Here is a 17,141-nt window from a genome sequence, read left to right on the forward strand (position 1 = left end):
ATTGGTTTATTTAAAGTATTACTTCATATGAATAACTTTAATCATACACCACTTTATATGATAATAAATTAAGTGATAAACACTTTACCTTGTAGACATGTCCATAACACAGCACCTCCATCTAACCATAGACTCAAACTGTCATTCAAACATTCAAACTGTCATTAACAACTGATTTTTAGACGCTGCACTGCGTATCTTAGCAACCACCAATAAATTATTTTAATGCCGATTTATAATGTATTTTATTTTTTTTAAAAATTCAAACTAAATACCTCCATTATTTAATACCATCTATAAAGAAACATGTTGTTGTTCGTCTTTCGGCTGCTCCCGTTAGGGTTGCCACAGCGGATCATCCGTTATGTTCTGCATACTGATTTGGCATAGGTTTTACGCCGGATGCCCTTCCTGAGCAATCCTGGTCACCTCTTACGACACAGGGATAAGGATTGGGTTTCGGCATGATTCCATTCCAGGCTGCCCTACACCCTCTCATAGCACGGCCCAGTGCAGAGCTCCCGTCCTCAAGCGATCCTCCAACCCAAGCCTCTGAGTAGCTAGATTACAGGCGCACGCCACTACGCCCGGTATCATCTATAAAGAAATATATATATATATATATATATATATATATATATATATATATATATATATATATATATATATATATATATATATATATAATCAATAATATTAAATAAAGAATTTACCTCATTAAAATAATTAATTCATTATTATAATATCAAATGCAATGCAATAGGAACTTGTTCACATGAAAACCAACCAAACTTAAATGAAAGGTGACGATGGAGTCTATAGACATTCTCGAAAGACCTGATCAAACAATCAGCCATTATCCTCTGTTTAATATTGTTGTGAATTCGCGCCCGCCGGCATGCGATCAGTCACGTAACTCGAATCGCGACACGTCGCCCACCGGACGGACAATTCAGTCGTGACCCTCCGGGAACTACCGCCCGGAGCCAATCACAGGTGGGGGGTTAACCTCACCACGATCGTGCCAATTGCCCACCTGCGCAGGATAGGGTTGCTCACCAAATTCGACCTACCTAAGTACCTGCGCGAGTGGTCGACCGGGCGATCGTACCACGCCACAGGCCGACTCCGGACACGAACCGCTTAAGCGGTTCGTTCCGTATTACAGGGATAACCGAGCGGCGTTATCGTCGGCCTTTGACGGTTCCGATTAATTACCGGGCGTTTTAAACCCACTATCAATCCCTTACATGATGCAAGATGGAGATTCAATAAAAGGAAGGAGATGAAGCAAAGCGGGAAAACAGTTCAACCAGTAAGCACATTTATTTCACACACACAGAAGGCACGTATATACAGCCAGCAACAGTCAAAAGGAAGAACGAAAGCAAGAACTACAACCGAATATGACTTACTCGGGCACACTTACACAGTTCTACTTGTCGGACGGCGCCATACACACACATTTACACAAAAAGCAAAGAAAAGAAAAGTAGTAACTTCCCTGCGCGCATCGAGTCCTCCTCCCGCGACCTCAGCTCCGAGCTCCTCCGGCGTGGTCGGTGAGATCGTGCTTCGCGCCGGCACGTGTTGGCCGCTCGACGCCACGGACGGGGTTTCCGGCGCTATCGCAGCGCGGATAAAGGGGGGGGAACCGTTGATGCTCGGGGTCGGGAGAAGGGAATGGCAGATGCTCCGTCTCGCCAGCTGGATCTCGGGACCGCACCGACAGAAAACCAGACCAGACCACCAGGCGAAACGAGCCAAGACGAACGACAAGACCAGCTCCAGAACGAAGAGAAGAGACAAACGGCGAGACCAGCTCCAGGACGAAGAGAAGAGACGAACGGCGAGACCAGCTCCAGGACGAAGAGAAGAGACAGACGGCGAGACCAGCTCCAGGACGAAGAGGAAGAAGAGGGAGCGCGCCCCGCCCGTCCTTCATGGAGCGGGGCTCCGCCCTTCGCAGCGCGGGGCTCCGCCTCTCCTCTAGCCCTTTCGAGAAGCTCCTCAAAAAGGGGCGTTTTTTCCTCACGGCCGCCTCACACCCCGTATCCACCAATCGCCAGCGAGCTCTCGCAGCCTCTCCCGTCAGCCCCCGGCGCCGCAAAAAAGGCGGGAAAACTCGCGCGCCGTTGTAGGCCTTTCACGGGGCCTTCGTTTGAAGCCTTCGGATGGTCCAAAATAATGATAAAACAGAAAAACGGCTAACTCAAAGAATCTCAGCCTGAACGGATCACATAAATTCCCTCTATACAACGGGTTTGGGCTAACTACACATGGACTTATCGATATATCTCACCTGAGGACTCTTTATGGTATAATGTGAATTTCCACAACCGTAACAATATGATGGGAAAAAAAAACTTCTCAGCACATTCCACAAAATCATGCTTCACTGAACAATTTCTCACAAATCTAAGTTGCTGAGATGAAAAGACATTGTAACCCATTTTAATTGATACATTGCAACCTGAAAAGGTGTACAAGACTACAGGGAAACTGGAATCATCAACTTTATGAAATACACTCGTACTAAAACCATTCTGTCCAACTCTAACCAACACATCCAGATGTGCAGCAACTGTACAATCATTCCCACTCCTGTTTGGAATCAGTCTATCTGGATAAATCTTGTGAAGCTGCTCTCAGAGATGGCTGAACGGAGCTTTGTCAAACTTTCAGAGCTTCATCAGTGAGTGCCAGGTTGTGATTTAGGCAAAAAAAGCTTTGAAAAAAAAAGAAGAGTTCGGTGTGTTTTTCGATTATTATTATTATTATTATTATTATTATTATTATTATTACTAGTACGGGCCCGTAGGGGCGGGCCCGTAAGTGCGTGCCCGTAGGTGAGTGCCAGTATGTGCAGCCTCTCTCTGTCTCAAACCTCGAAAAGGCACATCCGTGGGTCCCCAGCAATATTCCTGGCAAGTTTCAATCGTGCAAAAGAAATAATAAATAAATAAATAAGTAATCATTAATTGTGATGTCATTCGTGACGTCATAGCACCGTGTCCTGTCATTGGTCGACAGATAAATGGCCGTAACTTGGGAACCGCTCGTCCGATTAATATCAAACCTTGAAAAGGCACATTCGCGGGGCCCCGGCAATATTCCTGGCAAGTTTCAATCAGATCGGACCGTCGATCGTGCAAAAAAACAAAAAGAATAAATAAATAAACATTAATTGTGACGTCATTCGTGATGCCATAGCACCGTGTCTTGTCATTGGTCGACAGATAAATGGCCGTTACTTGGGAACCGCTCGTCCGATCGATATCAAACCTCGAAAAGGCACATCCGCGGGTCCCTGACAATATTCCTGGCAAGTTTCAATCGGATCGGACCGCGGTCGTCGAGAAACGGTGGTCGCAGACAGACAGACAGACAGACAGACAAACAGACACACACACACACAGATTGCTGGAATTATAGATAGATTATCATTATTATTTTGAATCACTCAAGAGTGCCAAAGCTTTTGCAGCTCCGTGAAAGGTAATATTGAATGATCCCCGACCCTGGCCATTCCTTCGTTTTAGGTCCCCACAAAAATAATTCTTCAAAATGCCAACAGGATTGGGACAGCACCGGGTATGTATACAAGACGAATCTAGAATTCCTATTTTCTCTCTCACTTCATTATAAAAGAGAAGTTGCATATGAGTGGGTCATTTCCAAAGTTGGCTCTGAAGCTGATAAACATAGAAAGGTAGTTGATGCCTCATTGTAAAGTTCCTGAATAAGTGAGAAACATGGACATTATTTTCTACTCATATAAAAGTCTGTCAAAAATGACAGGTTGGAGTTATTTTATTAAATGGAAAGATATGATGTTTCGTAGCAAGAAGCGTTATTTTAAAAACACTACATGTACAAATGTGATCCGATTGTCTTTTATCTTCTGGGACGTTTCGTTTCAATGGAACAGCCTCGTGAGCATGCCAAAGTATGAAGCCTCGGCCTAGTGTCAGGTATGCTTCGATAATCTTTATTTATAAGACATCCTACGGACGTAAATGAACACTTATTTTACTCTGCGCATGTTGCACATCATGTGCAGCGAATTTCACCTCCCTACACCTTGTATTTATTGTTATTTAAAAAAAAAAAAAAAAACGTTTCTGTACACCACCCTTGAGGCTCAGTTTACATGTCACCATCTACATTTCCAATAGAAGAGACGTAATTACTCTTTTATGAAACGTGTTTTTTGAGCTGTTTTTAATCCTCAAAAATAGACTGTGGTGAACACACAGTCGTGTCAAAAGGTTGGCCTTTAAAACCCCACTCAAATCGTCCTTATGAAGGGGGACAGTCAAATACACAAACACACTGTGTTGTATATTAAGTATTGGGAAGGGGGGGGGGTTGAAGTAGAAGTGGAGGGACATAATAATCACTTAAGCTTCAGGAGAATTGAAGATATGGCCTATATAAGCGATTGAAGTGCTGTATAATCCTTAACCTTCAGGAGAATTGAAGATATGGCCTAAATAAGCGATTGAAGTGCTGTATAATCATGCATCTGCACTTCCTAGTTTTTCAATGCTTCGATAGTATGACTATATTGAAGCCAATCCTGAGCTGCCCATTCACAGGGACAGACAGAACGTTCCAAACACATCTTCGATCTCACAAACCATTTTGGGTTTCTCCAAAGACATTGAGCAATCCAAGTTTCCACATTAATAAAGTGGCATCGTCTGTGGGCAGACACCAACATCGCCAACTGAGAACTAGTCTGTGAAGGCCCAAAGATGAGCCTTCGGGTTTCAACCTTCCCCAAAAACAGTGGGCCACACGAAACCAGATCTGTACTTTCTATGTGAGGACATCACACCACCTCCATAAGTGGAAATTCAAGAACAGTCAAGCATGTGATTGGGGACACTTCAATCAAACAATTCATCAGATTGTGAACGACTGTGAACTTCGAAAATTCAATGATGGATTCAAGGAAATCCACCAGAATATAGACAGTACTCTCACGTGGCTGTCTAATTTGGACTTGGACCCGTGAGCCGCTATTTGCCATATACAAGAAGAAGAAGATAGTTTTGGGCAGGTCTAAGCTATTTGACATGTGACCTAAGGGACTATTCAAAGCCTTTAAATCATGTAATATATTCTTCTGATGCATACCTTTATTTGGGTGGTGTATAGGCAACTGACAGCTCTGTACATGCAAAAAAATAACCCAGGTTACATACATGAAGCAAAAACATACCCACTGCTTGTAATTCAAAACACCTCACTGCACTGGAAAACGTGGGCACAGGAATACTGTACCGGAAATGGTGGAGTCTTGTAATACCCTTTCCCACCTGAAGGCGGCGCTACACGATACACATTTGAATCGATAATTTGCGCCTCTCCCCGCACCCCCCAATAACACCAGCAAAGATTAAAAAAAAACAATGCCCCGATACACCAATTGGGGTCATGCTGATCCTTTATAGCAAGTCTGGATGCAAATGGCCCAGAACTGTCGGAGTAGCGTGACAAACAAACGCACACACAAACACACAAACACTGGTCCGTGAATGATAGCAAGGATGATCTGTGATGTACAAGACCAGAGAGAAATGGATTGTTAAACAAAAAGTCGACCATCAAACCCTCTCTGAATTTATAATCAGCAAGAAATTTATATTCCTGATACATCAATCCAATAAACAACAATCAAGTATTACAAACCATCATGCAAAAAAAAAATCAATGATTTGTTATTGTTATACAACTGCTATTCTGAAAATTTGTGTGTGACGTACGGAACAATTTCTCCCTATGCTAAAATGCATTTTTTTTGATTTTTGATATTTTTTTTTGATTTTGATTTTTTTTGATTTTGATCAAAAAAAATTTTGATAAGTTACAGGCACCAAGGTCAGGTGTAAGCATTTAACCCTTAGATTTAAACATATTGTTGTGGATTTCAGAATCAGATCCGAATAATGCACACAGCATCCAGGTCCTCAGACAGTTATTTCCATAAATGCATGTTCAGAAGAGACCAATCTCCTTGTCTGGTGGGATTCTGATTCTTTGATGCGTTTGAGAAGGGTAAAGAACAGGTTCCCTTCCTTTCTTATGGGATAACCTTTTCCTCTTTGCGACACATTCATGACGTATAATTTTATGTCAGTTTTCATTTCTGCATGAGCGATATTCACTGTTCATGCACGCCGTTAGCCAAATGGAGACTCATTCTATTCCCTCTCCATCAAGACACATTGGCTTGGAAATAGACGATTTATTTACACATTTTATTTTGGTTATCATTTTCACATTGGACTTACGGGACATTTGAATCGTTAATCACACCGCAAGCTTTTCCTGGACAGGTCTTTCTGACGGTCAAACATGGCTGTGGTCTCGGGTCTCTCCTTTTTCCATTGACATTTGACACCCCGTTCAGCAGCTTGATGGAGGCAAACTGGCTCTTCTTTGTATCAGGCTGAACAAAGAGGTGATAATTGCCCGTTGACGTTTTGTGAGCGCTTCATGTTTTCCCTTGGTTGTTGCGGCAAATGGCTACTTTCTGGCATTCGTCCAGGGCCCTGAACATGGCGTCCTAAGCCTGGCCCGTGTTAATTGGGCGTTGCATCTCGTTCGATGGTCAGGAGAGAATGACCACGAGAATGGACAGTTCAAGGTTGCGTGCAGCAATATGCCAATAGACAAGCTGGGTTTGGCTGAAGGGATGCTTGAGGCTCCACCCACACTGGTCGCCGATAAAAGGACAGCAGGACTGCCTTGTTAGCAGTTGGTGAGAGATCCTGCTGATGGTTGGAGACAGCAGCAATGGCAGTTGGTGACAGTGATTGTCATTTCCTTCCATTTATCCAGCATTGTCCAACCCTAGGTTGACTGGGAGATTATAATTCCCAAACTAATTAATCTGTCATAGTCGGTGTGCACCAGCGGTAAACGTTCGGCCACCCGACTTAAGATCTAATCAAGATCACATTGGTGCATCTCTGAGACCGCATTCCCTGGTCAGGAGGCCACATTACCTGGTCAGGAGGCCACATTACCTGGTCAAGAGGCCACATTACCTGGTCAGAAGGCCGCATTCCCTGGTCAGGAGGCCACATTCCCTAGTCAGGAGGCCACATTACCTGGTCAGGAGGCCACATTACCTGGTCAGGAGTCCACATTCCCTGGTCAGGAGGCCACATTACCTGGTCAGGAGGCCGCATTCCCTGGTCAGGAGGCCACATTACCTGGTCAGGAGGCCACATTACCTGGTCAGGAGGCCTCATTCCCTGGTCAGGAGGCCACATTACCTGGTCAGAAGGCCGCATTCCCTGGTCAGGAGGCCACATTCCCTGGTCAGGAGACCGCATTCCCTGGTCAGGAGGCCACATTACCTGGTCAGGAGGCCGCATTCCCTGGTCAGGAGGCCACATTACCTGGTCAGGAGGCCACATTACCTGGTCAGGAGGCCTCATTCCCTGGTCAGGAGGCCACATTACCTGGTCAGAAGGCCGCATTCCCTGGTCAGGAGGCCACATTCCCTGGTCAGGAGACCGCATTCCCTGGTCAGGAGGCCACATTACCTGGTCAGGAGGCCGCATTCCCTGGTCAGGAGGCCACATTACCTGGTCAGGAGGCCACATTACCTGGTCAGGAGGCCACATTACCTGGTCAGGAGGCCACATTACCTGGTCAGGAGGCCACATTACCTCTAGTTAAACGGAAAATTAGACGGTGGACACTGAAACTCGTGGTTATCTGATTGACGTTCCCACTGCACCGCAAAGTTAATTGTGATCAGTGGCTCCAGCCAGTTCTGGTTCTTCCGAGGAGAAACGATGATTAACCCCCTCATAATGGAGGGAAGCACAGGGTTTTTACTGTTGCAGGAAGTGTGAAGAAATAGCTCACTTGAGGATGGTTATTACAACGTTGAAAGAACGCATAGAGAATTTGCAGCAAGTAGAAGAATGTGAGGAGATGGCGTTCTTCTGAAGCTAAGTTTCCCGGACCATTTACATAATGTTGCTGTTTTGTTATTCTTTTTTTTTTTTTCGTCAACTTTTCTGTCCCGAATCATGTCCTGTTGTGTTCAATTGTTTGTTTCATCTCTCGAGCTCAGTCATGCCTACCTGTGATAGTCGGGTGTACGTGCCATCCACCTTCTGCATCGTTCTCGCTTCCTTGTTCTAGTTGTTGCTTCTGGACTGTCACCTTAGTCCTTTTTCCCTCTGCCTTCAAAAAATTAAAGCAAGGTGTATCTACTACTCCTTCACCCTCCAGCAAATATAATATAAACAAGTCTGAAGACGACGATGGTTCACGAGCGGTATTTGACGATGTAGATTGTTTCAGAAGTCAAGGATGAGACAATGTGATAATGTTTGACCAAATTATAAAAATGATCAACATGATGTGGTACGGGTGACAGGTTATTAGCTGCAAAATGTCGAAAACCCGGTTTCGTTCAACAACTTTCAAAATTTGACCTTTGCATAACCTTTAAAGGTCCCAAAACAATGTTGTGGACATTAAAATAAGGAAACAGGATACGTGCTATAGCTTAATGGAGTTAGTTCGTCGAAGAAGGTCGAAAACCCAGTTCGATTCCCACAACTTTGAAAATTTGACCTTTGTGAACTTTAAAAGGTCAAAGGTCAAGGATTATGACCTTTGGTGCAAAACTTCCTCTGGAACATTCCAGGAACAATATAACGTCATATAGGCTATATGGCATTTCACACTCCTCGGATTATCCATACTTTGATGAAATCAGCGTAAAAACAAACTTGAAGGGGGCGCCACGGTCAAGGTGTTCGAGATAGAGCAAAATGGTTTCAAGACTTTAGGTGGGGAATGACCTCAAGATTATGCATAAAAAATCGTCTGATTTTTATGTCAAAATTCGCAATTTTCTAAGTTTGTGACCTTGTGACCTTGACCTTGGGACGAAAATGAAAAATCGAGCTCCGTGGGGCTATGCAGGTGCCATTGGGCTAACCAAATACCGAAACCCCTGCCAGATTCGCCAAACCACCTCGGAGAAGATGCAAATTGAAATCTGCTACCCCTTAAAAACACATGTTTTTTGGGCGTGGCTCCGCCCATAATGGGCGCACCATGCCCATTTTCAGGAAAACACAACTAGATCATGATATAAACCTCCCACCAAAATTTCATCAGGATCGGATCAAAACCCACGGAGCTATGCTCGGGACAGACAGACAGACACCAATAACGAATATAGTGGTCACTTACTTTTTCGTGAACCAATAAATTACCAATAACAACAACTGTGAGTACATCACTTCCTGTAGTTCACAAGATGGTAAGCTCGACCAGAATAAAAACAAGTGTTTTTTGTGTGTTGTTTTGCATATTTTGTTATCGTGATTTGTTTCAGGGACTGTGGAACTGTACTTATAAAGCTGTAACTGTGTTCATAACAGTTTTAGCAGGTATTTGTGTTAGTTTATTGAGAGACGCATGGGGAGGCCTCGTGTTAAGTTTGGCGTTAAGTCAGTTGGGGCCTTGGGAGTATGGGGATAAAAAAAAAGGTATAAATAGAGACCAAAGGAGAAAGGAAGAAGAGTTCATAAAATGCGATAGTTGCTTAACGTGGGCCACGACAACAATCGGGGAAGTAGTAGGGTTCTTACTGTTGCAGGAATTGTGAGGAAATAGGTCACTTGAGGATGGTTATTACTACGTTGAAAGAATGCAAAGATAACTTGCAGAAAGTTGCAGAATGTGAGAAATTTGGAGATAATAGTTGCTTATGGTTGTGGAGTGAGGTTGCTGAGGACATTGGAAGTGATGACTGTGCAGTGGGGGCAGGCAGTGGTGGATGTGCAGCGGTGGTAGGCAGTTGTGGGTGTGCAGAATGTGCAGGCAGTGGTGAAAGTGCAGTGGATTCTGGCAGTTGCGGAGGTGCAGTGGGTTCTGGCAGTGGTGGAGGTGCAGCATTTGCAGGCAGTGGTGGAGATGCAGCAGGTGCAGGCAGTGGTGAATGTGCAGTGGGTTCTGGCAGTTGTGGAGGTGCAGTGGGTTCTGGCAGTTGTGGAGGTGCAGTTGGTGCAGTCAGTAGTAGAGGTGCAGCATTTGTAGGCAGTGGTGGAGGTGCAACAGGGGAAGGCATTGGTGGAGGTTCAGCAGGTGCAGGCAGTGGTGGAGATGCAGCAGGTGCAGGCAGTGGTGGATGTGCAGAATGTGCAGGCAGTGGTAAATGTGCAGTGGGTGCAGGCAGTGGTGAAGGTGCAGTGGAAGCAGGCAGTTGTGGAGGTGCAGTCAGTGGTGGAGGTACAGCAGGGCAGGCAGTGGTGGGTGTGCAGCGGGGGAAGGCAGTGGTGGAGGTGCAGCAGGGGCAGGCAGTGGTGGAGGTGCAGTGGTGGAGATGCAGTTGGTGCAAGCAGTGGTGGAGGAGCAGTGTGTGCAGGCAGGGGTGGAGGTGCAGCATGTGCAGGCAGGGGAGGAGGTACAGTGGGTGCAGGCAGTGATGAAAGTGCAGTGGGAGCAGGCGGTGGTGGAGCTGCAGCGGGGGCATGCGGTGTTGACTGTGCAGCGGATGCAGGCAGTGATGGAGGTGCAGTGTGTGCAGGCAGGGGTGGAGGTTCAGTGGTTTCAGGCAGTAGTGGAGGTAAGCAGGTGCAGGCAGTGGTGGATGTGCAGCACATGCAGGCAATGGTGGAGGTGCAGTGAGTGCAGGCAGGTGTGGAAGTGCAGTGGGTGCAGGGAGTGGTGGAGGTACAGTGGGTGCAGGCAGTGGTGGAGGTGCAGTGGGTGCAGGCAGTGGTGGATGTGCAGTGGGTGCAGGCAGTGGTGGATGTGCAGTAGGTGCAGGCAGTGGTGGAGGTGCAGTGGGCACAGGCAGTTGTGGAAGTGCACTGGGTGCAGGCACTGGTGTATGTGCAGGTGAGCGACCCCGAGACAATGGGGAAGTACAATTCGTATGCTTACACAATGTGTAAGCACACCCCACTAGTATGCATATACATCTAATAAATATAATTTGTCACCTGTCTGTATGCTCGTGTTTTTTGCCAAGACAACTGGGCCGACAACCATCACATTTGGTACAAGCACCAAGTCCGACCTGGGGATTATCCTCAGGGTATTTTCATCCACCACCTTAGCCTTTAAAGACCATGAAGACACCTACGACCACTTAAGGCCCCAAAGACCCTTAACACCCTGAAGACCCGTTAGTCCCCAAAGACCCTGAAAATCCCAAAGATCCCGAAGACCTTTTAAGACCGTCCAACAATTGGGACCATACTCTGTGCTGCCTAAGCAGTCTCCTCGGCTATTGGGTACAATCCTGGACAGGTCGCCACTCCGACACAGGATACCAGCAAGTTGGGACTCATTTTGTCGACCTCAGAAGGACGACAGGCTGAGTCAACCACACCTGGTATTAATTCAACAGTAGGTGGTATTTGAACTCAGGACCCAAGGAACCCAAGCTCACCACCCAAACCATTAAACCAACACCAGGTATTTTTAAGACCCCCCTCCCCTAAACACCATTTAAAACTCTTCAGACCTTTAAGACCTCTAAGACCACTTTAGACTCTCAAGGCTTTTCAGACCCCAAAGACCTATAAGACCTCTAAGACCATTTATGACCTTTAAGACCCCCAACGACTTATACGACCCTTTAAGACCTTGAAAACCCTGGAGACCCTTTTTAACCTCTGACCCTTGAGATCCACAAGACCCTGAAGACCCCAGAGACTGAAAAGACCCTTTAGACCTCAAGACCTGTATGACCCTGAAGACCCTTTATGACTCTGAAGATCCTTTTGACTTTTATGACCTCAAAGACCCAAAATACCCTGAAAGCCCCTTACACCCTTCAGAAAAATTAGACAGCTTGGATCCTTTATTGATTGATTATTGGGACATTTTTAATGACCACTTCAGTGCATATCTAGGCTAAATTGCGTCGATGAAGATGAATATGAAAAAAAGATTTAAAACTATATTCCCCATGGTTAGTCGATCATTTGTATGAAGTTTCGTATCGATCTGTTAAGCGGTTCTGAAGAAGAAATTTTTTTCATTTTCAATCAAACATGGCCACCTGAGCACATGACCAATGGCGTCATAAATATTATTCTTCACTCACATCAGGTTGTCGATCAGATATATGAAGTTTCTGATTTTTCAGATAACTATGGCTGGAATACTTCACCAATGACGTCATTGTTATCACCCAAAACAGTATAACCCATGACGGGTTGATGACATCTACCGAGTTTAATTTTTTTTCGTTGAGCAGTTTCAAAGAAGATGTCCACCTTTTTTCCTTTAATCCAATATGGCTGCCATACCATGTGATCTGTGACACCAGAGTTATCAACAAAATGTTCTAAATTTGGAGTCCCTCGTGTGTTTACAGTTTTACATCGATCGGATAAACGGTTGCAGAGAAAAACATATTTAAAGCGAAAGTATATAGACGTGGAGATACACACATATATGCAGACAGACATACAGACAGACAGACAGACCGATACACAGGCAGACAGGAGAGTTACAATAGTCTCGGAACCCCTTCAGGGCGAGACTAACAATTCCCACATTACTGCCACTGCTAAACTACAGGTTCGTTTTTAGATGGTCCAATTCGTGTTTAAAATAGTAGTACATGCCCGTACGTGCGTGGCCGTACGTGCGTGGCCATAAGTGCAAAAAAACCCCAAAAACTTTCAAACCTCGAGCCAGAAACAACAACCACACAGGCCGTTCCTTCGCTCTCGCGTGCCCCGACATGCGTGCCCGTACGTGCAAACCCCCCCAAAAACAAACAAACAAAAAAACTTTCAAACCACAAGCCAGAAACAACCACAGGCCGTTCCTTCGCTCTCGTAAACGACAACTGGATTGGGGCATTGTGTTTATCTATAAATGTGCATAAGAAATCGAGAAATTATTAGAATACAGTAAGTCAATGTGCAGGCAGTGGTAAATGTGCAGTGGGTGCAGGCAGTGGTGAAGGTGCAGTGGATGCAGGCAGTTGTGAAGGTGCAGCGGGGGGAAGGCATTGGTGGAGGTTCAGCAGGTGCAGGCAGTGGTGGAGATGCAGCATGTGCAGGCAGTGGTGAATGTGCAGAATGTGCAGGCAGTGGTAGATGTGCAGTGTGTGCAGGCAGTAGTGAAGGTGCAGTGGATGCAGGCAGTTGTGGAGGTGCAGTCAGTGGTGGAGGTACAGCGGGGCAGGCAGTGGTGGGTGTGCAGCGGGGGAAAGCAGTGGTGGATGTGCAGCGGGGGTAGGCAGCGATGAAGATGCAGCGGGGGCAGGTGGTGGTGGAACTGCAGTGGGGCAGGCGGTGTTGACTGTGCAGCGGATGCAGGCAGTGGTGGAGGTACAGCAGATGCAGGCAGTGGTGGAGGTGCAGCACATGCAGGCAGTGGTGAAGGTGCAGTGGATGCAGGCAGTTGTGGAGGTGCAGTCAGTGGTGGAGGTACAGCGGGGCAGGCAGTGGTGGAGGTGCAGCACATGCAGGCAGTGGTGAAGGTGCAGTGGATGCAGGCAGTTGTGGAGGTGCAGTCAGTGGTGGAGGTACAGCGGGGCAGGCAGTGGTGGGTGTGCAGCGGGGGAAGGCAGTGGGTGGAGGTGCAGCAGGAGCAGGCAGTGGTGGAGGTGCAGCGGGGGCAGGCAGTGGTGGAGGTGCAGTGGTGGAGATGCAGTTGGTGCAAGCAGTGGTGGAGGAGCAGTGTGTGCAGGCAGGGGTGGAGCTGCAGCAGGTGCAGGCAGGGGAGGAGGTACAGTGGGTGCATGCAGTGGTGGAGGTACAGCAGGTGCAGGCAGTGGTGGATGTGCAGCACATGCAGGCAATGGTGGAGGTGCAGTGAGTGCAGACAGGTGTGGAAGTGCAGTGGGTACAGGGAGTGTTGGAGGTGCAGTGGGTGCAGGCAGTGGTGGAGGTGCAGTGAGTGCAGGCAGTGTTGGAGGTGCAGTTTGTGCAGGCAGTTGTGGAAGTGCACTGGGTGCAGGCAGTGATGTATGTGCAGTAATAGAAATTGGTTGACATGAGGTCTGGGAGACCGTTTTTGTGGGTGATGAGACAATTAAATATGTAGATTCTTCATTCTGCAGGAAGGATTGTAGACATTGGATTCTGTTCAGTTTTGAAGGAGCGGGAGTTAGGGACATTGAAGGAAGTGTAAACAATATTGTATCGGGGTCATGGCAGGAAGAAGTTGCTTGTGGTTGACTCATCAACGTAGGTTGGAATGATGTAGGGAAAGTTTACTCAGAGGTTTTGAAAAAGATGCAGGATATTAGGTCGTGTTTTCTGGGATTCTCCCAAGATTAGATAACCATATATAAATTATGAGTAGAACAATAGACGTCAACCAATGGCTGGAAGAATGGTGTAGGGAGGAAGGTTTTACATTTAAGAAGCGGTGGGAATCATTTTGGGGACAAAGGGAGTGTTTCCATAATGATGGCCATATGTTAAATAGAAAGGGGGCAGCAAGGTTTGCAGTGGGAATTGAGGAAGGAATTCAGGCTTTTTTAGGTCAGCGGAGGGTGGGGAAGGTATGAAGAAAGGAACGGATGATGTAATTGTGATGAGTAAGGCCAGGCAGGAAATTGAATTTCAGGAAGGGAAAAGTTAAATATATTCCATACCAATGCCAGTAGTTTAAATAATAAGGTGGGAGAGCTTCAAGCCAAAGTAGATAGTGAGGCGTACGGTATAGTTGCAGTGAGCGAGACGTGGTATAAGGAGGAGAGTAACTGGAGGAGAGGATTAGAAAGCGACAAGGTGTATCGGTGTGATAGGAAGGAGAGAATAGGAGTAACAGCAATCTGGGTAAAGGACAGGATTGCATCAAGAGAAAGACGTGACATTAAGGAAGGAATAAATGTTGAGGATTCCGTAAGGGTAGAGATTAGAGATTGTAAAAACAGCAAGATACTGGTAGGATGCTTTTATAAGGCTTTGGGAATGAAGGAAGAGGACGAAGGAGGAGTACATGAATAATTCAGTGGGACATGTGGTGAGGGAAGAGTATTAATTATGAAGGATTTTAATTTGCCAGGGAGAGATTGGGTCCAGGAACAGGGAAAGGGCAGAGCAGTTGAGGATTTCCTAGTTTTAGTCCAGGATTACTTTTTAACCCAGTTTGGAGACAAGCCCATGAGGGGGAGTGCAGTGTTCGACCTCCTTTTAAGTAACGATCCCAATATGGTAGAGGATGTGGAGGTTGAGGAACATTCAGGAGCAAGTGACCATAACATTGTGTGTACAAAGATTCTGTTAAGGGTTAGAGTTCAGGATCGTAAGGTAAGGCTATTAGATTTCAGGAAGGCAAACTTTGAGGGTATGAGGAGAGAATTGGGTGATGTCGATTGGGAGACTCCAACAACAGGACAATCAGAATCAGAGAAATGGGAAACCTTCATGGACCAAATGTGTGGAGTGCAGAGTCAGTACATTCCAATGAGGTGTAAAACTAGAAGTAGAAAGAGGTGGTTGAGCAGTGAGATAAGGAACACTATTAAAGGAGAAGCAGAAGACATTTATTAGGTTTAAAATAACAGGACTGGAGTTGGATTTACATCACTATCGGAGTAAACAGGGGCAAGTTAAGAAAATAACTCGGCAAGCCAAAACATAGTATGAGAAGGACATGGATAAGAATATTAAACATAATAGCAAGGAATTATTTAAGTACATCAGGGGAAAAGAACAGGTTCCGACCAGTGTGGGCCCATTGAGGAACAGCACCGGGAGAGTGGTCCCGTCAGGTCAGGTCAGGTATGGGAACATGCGCCGAAGCAGCACGTCACCATGTCCACTTTCCGCCGGTACTCCAGGGGCCTCCGTCTGGCCATCCCCCAGGCAGATGCCTGGCCCATCCCCATCTCCTTGAGATGCCGATCAACCTGCTGCAACCAAGAGGCGCGTGGTCGGCCCATTGACGTCCTCCACTCAAGAGACCCCCTCGCTGAGAGAATCTGGTGAGCGGGATCAGCGTCGGGAAAACGAGCCACATGTCCATACAGCCGCAACTGACGCTCACAGACGATGCAGGAAACACATCTCATTTCAGTCTCTCTCGGCAACCGCTCGTTGGACACAAAGTGCGAGTCAGAATGCTACCAAATTTGGGTTACAACATTTGGCCAGGGTCCACATAAGCTACAGGTCCAGTGGTCAAATTTTTTTTCATTCAAGCTGGTCAATATGCCCAAAGAATATGGATAATAATGACCGAGCCTAGCTCATGACAAAATATAAATCTTAAAGCATATCACACTCAATAACACTCAACCCCCTTTCCCCCAACCTGTAACAGGTCTCTTTGAAAAAGTGACTGCACGGGGAACTTTGTGTACAAGTTAATGAAAGTTAATATCCAGGGAGTGACACAATGCAGCACCACCACCAGCAGTTTTATACAATTTCTTGGTATTGTACTACACCAACTGGAAGTTTGACTTGGTAAGTTTGTTCGGATCTGGTTTCACTGGAAAGATCGAAATTAGCAGCAAACACAACGTTTCATTTTCTTCGGGTCGTTCAATTCTGATTGAAACGGGGGGAAAAAAAAACCTGTTAATGTCAAGCATGCCACAGTTCCCTTATCCTCGAGCAACGGCAACAACAACGGCAACAACAACAGTAATAGCAACAGAAACGGCAACAGAAGCAGCAACAGCAGCAACAATAACAGCAGCAACAACAATAACAGCAACAACAGCAGCAGCAGCAGCAGCAACAGCAACACCAGCAGTAATAGTAACAGCAACACTACAGCAACAGCAGTAGCTACAATAACAGCAGCAGCAGCAACAACAGCAGACTTTATTGTGCTGTACTCCCTTTAAGAGGAAACTATCACTGTCAATATCAAAGAAGAAAAAAAAAAAGTACAAGAAAAGGACATTTGGCCCATCTCGCCGATGCCGCATCATCCATCCTCCCACTCCGGCAGTTCGGGTCACCTGCGCACCACCACTCACATGATCACCTCCCTTCGGTCCTACTCGACAGACCAGTTGGCCTACTTTTACCCCTCCCCGCAGCCTCCTCCTTTCACGGTGACACGTGAACAAAATCTCCATGAGGAGCACATTTAATGACCAAACCGTTCCCCCCTCTCTTCGTTGGAGCAATCGGCCTCGCATCACCACACGTTCC

At 46.2% G+C, this 17,141-nt stretch overlaps 1 long non-coding RNA gene across 1 annotated transcript; it reads right to left on the reverse strand.

The window, feature by feature from the left end:
• Positions 1-15,495: 15,495 nt before the first annotated feature.
• LOC147032830 (uncharacterized) lies at positions 15,496-17,122 on the reverse strand. The gene is made up of 2 exons (XR_015055367.1): positions 16,875-17,122; positions 15,496-16,526 (listed from the first exon to the last, which is right to left on the reverse strand). It is a non-coding gene; the product is annotated as an uncharacterized LOC147032830 (long non-coding RNA).
• Positions 17,123-17,141: the final 19 nt, after the last annotated feature.

The sequence above is a fragment of the Eptatretus burgeri genome, chromosome 2 (assembly GCF_056783735.1).
Source record: "Eptatretus burgeri isolate ZD-2024b chromosome 2, Ebu_testis_v1, whole genome shotgun sequence".
NCBI lineage: Eukaryota > Metazoa > Chordata > Myxini > Myxiniformes > Myxinidae > Eptatretus > Eptatretus burgeri.